Source organism: Carassius gibelio, chromosome A16 (genome assembly GCF_023724105.1).
Source record: "Carassius gibelio isolate Cgi1373 ecotype wild population from Czech Republic chromosome A16, carGib1.2-hapl.c, whole genome shotgun sequence".
NCBI lineage: Eukaryota > Metazoa > Chordata > Actinopteri > Cypriniformes > Cyprinidae > Carassius > Carassius gibelio.
In genome coordinates, this window is record NC_068386.1 from 7,757,022 (window position 1) to 7,765,217 (window position 8,196).

Sequence of the window (8,196 nt, forward strand, 5' to 3'; positions counted from 1 at the left end):
TTTTTTTTACGTGGTGAAAAATACATTGCATATATATTGGATGTATTGTGGAAGAGAAAACATTACCACAGTATGAAACGAAATTTAAACTCAAATTTTGACATTTTTTTAAGAATTTGCGTATTGTGCTCATGTACATAATCTGTACTGTAGGTTCAGGTGCATTAGCCTGATTCTTGCAGTAATCATCCCATTTGCACAAAGAGAAGTGAATAATTAGACAGATATCTCTTATTCTCTCATCAGAGGGGAGGATGCTCAGCCTGCCAGTTCTTTCAAAGCATTCTTCTTTATTAGACAGGGAGAATTCAACATAATTATCCTGTTTTAAGCAGTAAAAAGATTTCAGGCTACAAGCAAAGAGGCTTTACTGACACGGTACATTAATTAAGCTGTGTGGATATTTTTTCCTGCTTCAGTTCTGGCAAAACAAGTGCAATCGGTAACAAGAGGCAGTGCACGTAAAACATGGTCAGCAAGTGAGACTAGTTTGTGCACAACACTAAATCAGTTTATTATAAATCCATATAACTGATACATCCCTTCCTCAGCTGTATTGCATGTTATTGTTATTGAGTGCAACAGTCTTCCTGTCTATGGGTGTACATGAGAGAGTGACAATGTGTGTGTGTGTGTGTGTGTGTGTGTGTGTGTGTGTGTGTGTGTGTGTGTGTGTGTGTGTGTGTGCGCGCGTGTGTGTGTGTGCATGTGTGTGTGTGTGTGTGTGTGTGTGTGTGTGTTTGTGTGTGTGTGTGTGTGTTTGTGTGTGTGTGTATGAAAATAAGCGTATATAATCATTTGGTATTGCTCCAGCTCCTGTGTGCCAGAGGCAGTGCTGGCGTTGTGGTGTGTGACTAACCAGCAAAGGTACGAGGGAAAATATATGTCAGCTGGGCTGTTTTCTTTTTCCTGCTTGGCATGGAATTCGCCCGACTGAAGGTACAGTCTTAAGTTAAAGAAGATGACTTCATGATTCAGCCTAGGCAGTGTGTGTTAATATTAGTGGGATAATTTAACAAGCTTAACTGTTTAGTCTTTACTAGCAAATAGAGTATGCCTTTAGTTTGTTCCCCATGGCTATTAACTGTTTAGAGATGATATGAGTCATTTTTCAGTGATAGAAGCTTTCCCTTTTCTTTCTTTCAACTGACTGACTGATTCCTCTGAAAACTGTTAACACTCTAATGCTATCAAATTCACTCTATATGGAATTAGTCATCCCTATTTGTCTCAGCCTTAAAGTTAAATGCAATAATATTTTATAGGCTATTATTATTTATACTCACACTGAAAAGTGTAAACATTTCACTTTTGTCTGATTAATTTCAGCCAGGGGACACAAGAAAAAAATTAGATTCTCATCTTCAAATTTAAATAGATTAACATTTCTTGTTGTTGTTGTTATTATCATTATTATTATTTACAGAAACTGCGTTCGCACTCTGCCCTGAAATATTTTTCTACTTACATTTCACTGCTGGTCATATGCTTTCCATATAACCATGTATGTGAGAAATAAAAAATCTTGAATCTTGAATCTTATAAACAAATTGCTTGAGTGAATGACTCAATGACTCACTAATAAAGAGAGTAACTTGTTTTGTTCTGTAAAAAAAAAAAGAATAATTGTTTTTGAATGAATTGGTCGAATGACTCATTCCGTGACTCATTCATAAAGACAGTTGCTTTTTGCCTCCTATTGGCATAATGATATAATCTGCAAAAAGACTGAAAGAGAGACAGCCTACATTGTTTCCCATAATTGTAATTCATGTGTAAATAAAATTAAAATACTTATTCATAATTATTATTAAATACTTTTTCATTTTACAAGAGTTCACCCAAAAACGAAAATTATGTGATAATTTCCCCACCCTCATGTCATTCTAAATCCATAAGGTTTAGGTTAATCTTTGAAACACAAATTAAGATATTTTTTATGAAACTTAAGAACTTTCTGTCCCTTCACTGAAAGTCCCGAAGATACAAAAAAACAAACAAAAAAAATCATAAAGTTGTCATAAAATGAATCCAAATGAGACTTGATAAGAGATATGTTCAGTTTATGTGATGAACTGATTAAAATTAAGCCTTTATTTACATACACCAAACCCTAAACCAAACAACATGAGGGTGAGAAAATGATAACAGAATTTTCATTTTTGAAAATGAATGACCTGATCAGCATATCCCCAAGTTATATTCCCAATCTTTTAAAGTACCTTACATCGGCTAGGACACTGAGATCAGCAGATAAACTTTTACCAACAGTTCCTCACTCCAAAAGTAAGTTTAAAGGTGATAGAGCATTTATGGTTGTGGCTGCCAAATTCATATTCGGCAGGCTCCATCCTTAGAAGTATTTAAGTCTCAGTTGAAAACTCATTAAAATGTGCTTTAGAAATAAATGAAGTTAAAAGTTTAAGTTCTGAATGAACTATTCCTTTAAAAAGTCTGTATATTTGCCTCTTGATTAAATAGCTTTAGACAGGCAAATTTGTCCATAATATAATTGGCCAAAATCACAGCAGGGGATGCAGGAGTGTATCCTGTATGCCAGTGAGATACAGAAGAGTTCTTCCTTATTTAATATGAATCCTTGACCCAACTGAATGTGTGCATGATTGCATAGAAACAGCTTATATTTCTGTCTTGCTTGTGTCAGTGAGTAGACTGTATGTGAGTTTGTGTGTACACATGCAGTATGAGCGCCGTAGTGTGAACGTGTCACCGTGCTTCACTGAGAAACTATTGGAATGCCCCATGAACCTAGATGTCAGGGTATAGACCACCTCAGCTCTTCCACGGCCTTGATGATAAATAAAAAAGGAGGGTTTTTTTTCACCAAATCAGCATGGCTTTAATTGCATGCGACAGAAATGGATTTCCTGTCACTCCTTGGCTTTATGAAGAGGCTCTGGGAATCCTGTCCAGGTTTTTTTTTTTCTTTTTTTTTTCACATCACAACTTGTGCCCCTACACCACTATGAGTCCCTTTGGGCTGCCTGCTCAGACGCTATATGAACCTGATCAATCTCGATGGGCCTTTATAATTATCATCACTAAACAAAGCACAAAACACCCATCTAATCAGTGCAGAGTCACAGTTCCACACACACACACTTGCAGAGGAAACAAAGTAAACTCAAAGGATGAAATTACACATTGGCAGCATTACACATAAAGTGTCCAATAAAATTTTAACAATAGTTATTCGATAATAATTCTGTTAGCTCTTGTGTGCAGATTGCATACTTGCATGGCATACATGGCCATGTCTGCCAATAGTTTGTTTCCTTTGGATAGACTGTAATGTAATAATTTGCTAAATTAACACACACCTTACCTCAAGAGTGTTGATGAGCCGACAAATATTAAGATACATTAAAACATTAGTGAAGTGACCAAGCAAGGCAATGAAAACAAGCAAACATATCAATATGCAACCAATTTTATCCTAAAACCATTAAAACCAGCTACAAGTCAAGAGAAAGTCACAGTATTGTTAGGATGGCTGGTTAGTCGGTTAGGGGTAGTACTACTGACCAACAAACAGGTGGATCTCAAATGACACTAATTTTGATAAATACATTTAAGGTAACATTTCTTCCAAAAGTTATGTACACAAACTCACAATATTTAGAGGGGTAACACAAAAACTGGCCTGAAATTATATACTGTATACGTGCATCGATTCGCTTCAGAATGCCTTTAACCCCGCGGTGCCATATGGACAACTTTTTTATTGTGGATGGATGTAGTTTATTGGACTTCTTTTGGACTATTGAACATCATTCACTATCCATTTAAGAAATTACTTATTCACCTTCCTACTCAATAGAGTATATGCAATTTCAGATGCAACAATATAAACAATAATAATAATCCCACTCATGGCTTTTTGAATTTATCCTGATTTGCCCCCCCCCCCCCCCCCCCTTCTTCTTAAAACTTAACCATAAATAGTTCCAATGCTCCTGTTACCTCTAGCTTCACGCTGTAACACTATGAAAAAAAAAAAACATCCTTTTCAATTATATTTTTCGAACATTCTTGTTGGAAGTGTTTACTGAATCAAGTCTATATAATTAGAGTGCCTGTGATGCAGCAAGAGAATCTTGCTGTGGAATTGCACAGGTAGATGATTTCATTAGTGTGGGAATCATTAGTGGGGGGTTCTGATTGGCGTTTCAGGAAAGGGGAGGCGGTTAAGCTGGAGGCAAGGTGTGTCTGATTGAGCTTATAAACATGGTCTACTGAGTTGTCTGGTTGGTTTGATGATGCCCTGGGCCACAAAGCTGATTCATATGTGTCTATGAATGGGACACTTTGCAGAGGTTTTGATTTCTCATAAAACATCCCTTTGATTCCAGTTGCTAAGATGCTTTTAAAAACATATTGATGCATTTGTTTTGCTTTGTTTTCTACTGCTTGCTGTGAGTTTCTAAAATCACTATCCTACAACTAGCATTACACACACACACACACACACACACACACACACACACACGCATACACACATATATATATATATATATATATATATATATATATATATATATATATATATATATATATATATATATATATATATATATATATATATACATAACAGCCAGTTTTCAGTTGTTTTTTCTTCTGCTTCAGTCCTACTTCTCAGATCACAATCCTAAACATTTCCACATCTCACAAAATATGTAGACTGTTTTTTAAGAAATTTCATAAAACATACTTTACTATATGACCATAATTGTCTAATTTATTTTTAACATATTTTGAATAAATATCTCATAAGCATCCACCGAGCAACCTTTAAGCACTAAAATGGTCTTCTGAGTCTGTTACTAGGTTAATACTAGGTTATCTGTGTTACAAATCTAAGTGTACACTTTTCTTTTGATGTCACTCCTTTTTTTTCGCCTCCACAAAGACTCTATAAACATTAATCTTTTATCAGTTTAGAACATCTTGTGGTGAATTATGCAATGTGCAGTCCAATTCTCCCCAGTCGGCTTCACCTTGCCTGAATGGATGACATCTCAAACTGGCCCCACTTGTCATCTGAGAAGCAGAAAACAGTGTGTGTGTGTCAGTATTAACTGATCCAATTCAGTTCAGTTCAGTCCAACTGTTTATTCCACATAAAGCAAAATTTTAATATTAATTTTATTGTAGTATTAATAAATTAATATTTAAATATTATCGAAAAAAATAAAATGTACTATAAATGTACTCACTATAAGGCTGTTCAAGATGAATTTGTTTCTTCAACAGAAAAGAAATAGAGAAATTCAACACTACATAATTTGCTCACAACCTCTGACTGTTGACCTCATCAGGATTGATTTGAATGCATTTGTTTTCCTCACTCATAAACCCATTTAACCTGAATCAAACAAAATAAAGAGTTCCAAAGTTTTGGGTTAGTAAGATCATGTTCACCAATTATGCTGTGTGTATTTGCTCAAAAATATAAAATAGTATTACAATTTTAAATAACTTTTCTATTTTAATATATTTTAAAATTGAATAAATTCCTGTGATGACAAAGCTGAATTTTCAGCAGCCATTAATCATTCAGTGTCACATGTTCCTTCAGAAATCATTCTAATATGCTGATTTGGTGTTCAAAAAAAGCATTTCTTATTCTCAATGTTGGAATCATTTGTGCTGCTTAATATTTTTGCATAAACAGTGATACATGCATTTTTTTCTAAATATTTTTGATAAATATAAAGATTAACATTTTTAACATTATAAATATTAATAAAATGTAACCATTGTGATTACCATCACCTTTGATCAAATTAATGCACCCCTGCTGAATTAAAACTAAATAAAATAATTATAATTTTCTTTCAAACTGACCACAAATTTTTGAATGGTAGTAAATACAAATAAGGACCAGCAACTTCTTTAGGAAGATTAATTTTTAGAAAACTGCAACTGCAAACAATGGCTACTGTATCTACCACAAGACAAATAAAGAGCTTTTTAATCATTTGTGACTCTGCCTGTGAAAAACAGAAACAGATTTTGTGTGTGTGTGTGTGTGTGTGTGTGTGTGTGTGTGTGTGTGTGTGTGTGTGTGTGTGTGTGTGTGTGTGTGTGTGTGTGAATTACTGTTTTACATAAAATCATCCTTCAAGAACATTTTGTGAAAGTGTAACCTTGATATATGTAATATTGACTGAGATACAGTATACTGTAGGCCTAAAGCAACATGAGATATTTCTGGATGAACTAACCCTTTACAGTCTTTTATATTGCTTAGACCTTTAAAGCGGTACTTGAGGCCCACTCAGTGAAACCATTCATTCATATATAAAACTACAAGCACATTGTGCATTCAAAACGAACCAATCTTTTGTTTCATTTGGGAAACACTGCCATTTACTGTAAATGCCACACTCATTAACTGATGACCTACAGTACACCCAGTGATTATACCTCATTAGTTATCAAAGCTCAGTGTTTTGAGATATACATAATGAAGTATAATGAAGTGTTTGCTTTTGCAAGATAAGTGTGACGTTTTGCATGGTGTGTGTGTGTAGAGTCTTGAGAATTGGAGCCATATAATTTCAAATACTTTTTTAAAATAATAATAATTATATGTATATACATTCTTCCTTGATCTTTATCACAATGCCTGCTTCATTTTTCTTTGGGACTGCTGCATTAAAGAACGATGAACCTGATATCATCTATACAATTTCACTCAACTATATCTCAACCCAAATTCTCTCAGTGAACAGACACATTTTCGTTAAGAGCTTTGAGAATTGCAGACCAGCTTCTCATTAGATAAAACATTTACAGCCGTAAACCAAAAGTGTAGGTCACAGTCAAATAACCTTACACAGAGACTCAAGAAATTATCAAATTCAGAAAAGCATGAAAAGTTATCTTTTTTTACTGTGTGTCTGTGAGATTGATGTGGATGTGGAAATTTGAAAGGTGCTAAAGCTTTTGTTTTGAAGCCTAAGGAATTGCACAGCAGCAAAATGGCAGTGTCCTGTGAATTAGCTTTGGCTGATTAATCCTGTTTAAGATCTGTTTTTAATTAAAGGTGTGAAAGGGTTCCGTACCAGCCTCTCACTGCATCCATCACTCACCGAACTCCAAGAACAGGAAAGAACAGGGTGAGAAAATCCCTCCTGAAGAGCTAAAGACAGAACAGATCTTTTAAAAGTCTCCTTGTTCTCACGTTCATTGAGCTGTTTAATAGGCAGATGAAACAGCACCACTCTTCTTAATGAATAAAAAGAAGAATCACTAATGAGATATTTTTTATGTTTCACCTAGATGGTAGTGAGCTAAATGGAGACTTACTTAAAGAAATAAAATTCTGACATTGTTCATCTATGTTATTTTAAGCTTGTGTCTAGTAGAACACAATAGCAGAAGTGTAGCAAAAATACTGCATTCATTTATGCTACAATGGGTTAATTCATGTAAACCGAGACAGGTGCTGTTGAAAATGTCAAAGCTCCCAAAATAGGCAAAAACATTTAATAACAAAAAGTCTTAATGACTCGTTAAGCCTCATTAGGTTTTGTTTCAGTAATTATAATAATAATAATGATAATTAGTGTCAGTAAAGACTTTTTCATTATTACAAAAACAGAATATACATATATATTTATGTTTATATATGTATATATGTTTATATATGTATGAAATAAATTTTCCAAGGCAAAACAATCAGCAGGTTTTACAGAAAAAGATTAAAAACAAGCTCCAAATCTCCTGCTACAATCATCAAAGGCCAAAGGTACGCAGATGAGGAAAAAATCAATGAAGAAGATTAGAGATATGTAGGAGAAATGAAAGGAGATGAAGTGAACAGAGAGGAAACAATTATTAACATATAACATCAAACACTGTTCCTCCCATCAGATCTGAACGGTAGATGCGTCTACTTGCTGAATTTAGTGCCACCATATGGTTGCCGTTTCAAGTCTGCAAGTTCATCTCATCTGGATTATTTTCATATTCAAAGCTATCAGATTGTTTCATGTGGAACTGATTCGTCGAGTCTGTTGAAATTGCAGGATCTCTTTCATGTGAAATATGCTAGCTTTTGAAGTTTTCGTGTGTTTTGGGAATAGTAGATCAGCAAGATTAATAATATCCAGCCACAAAAAGGTAGTCCGGTGGGTTTAACCATGAGAACCGTCCATATGTATGGTG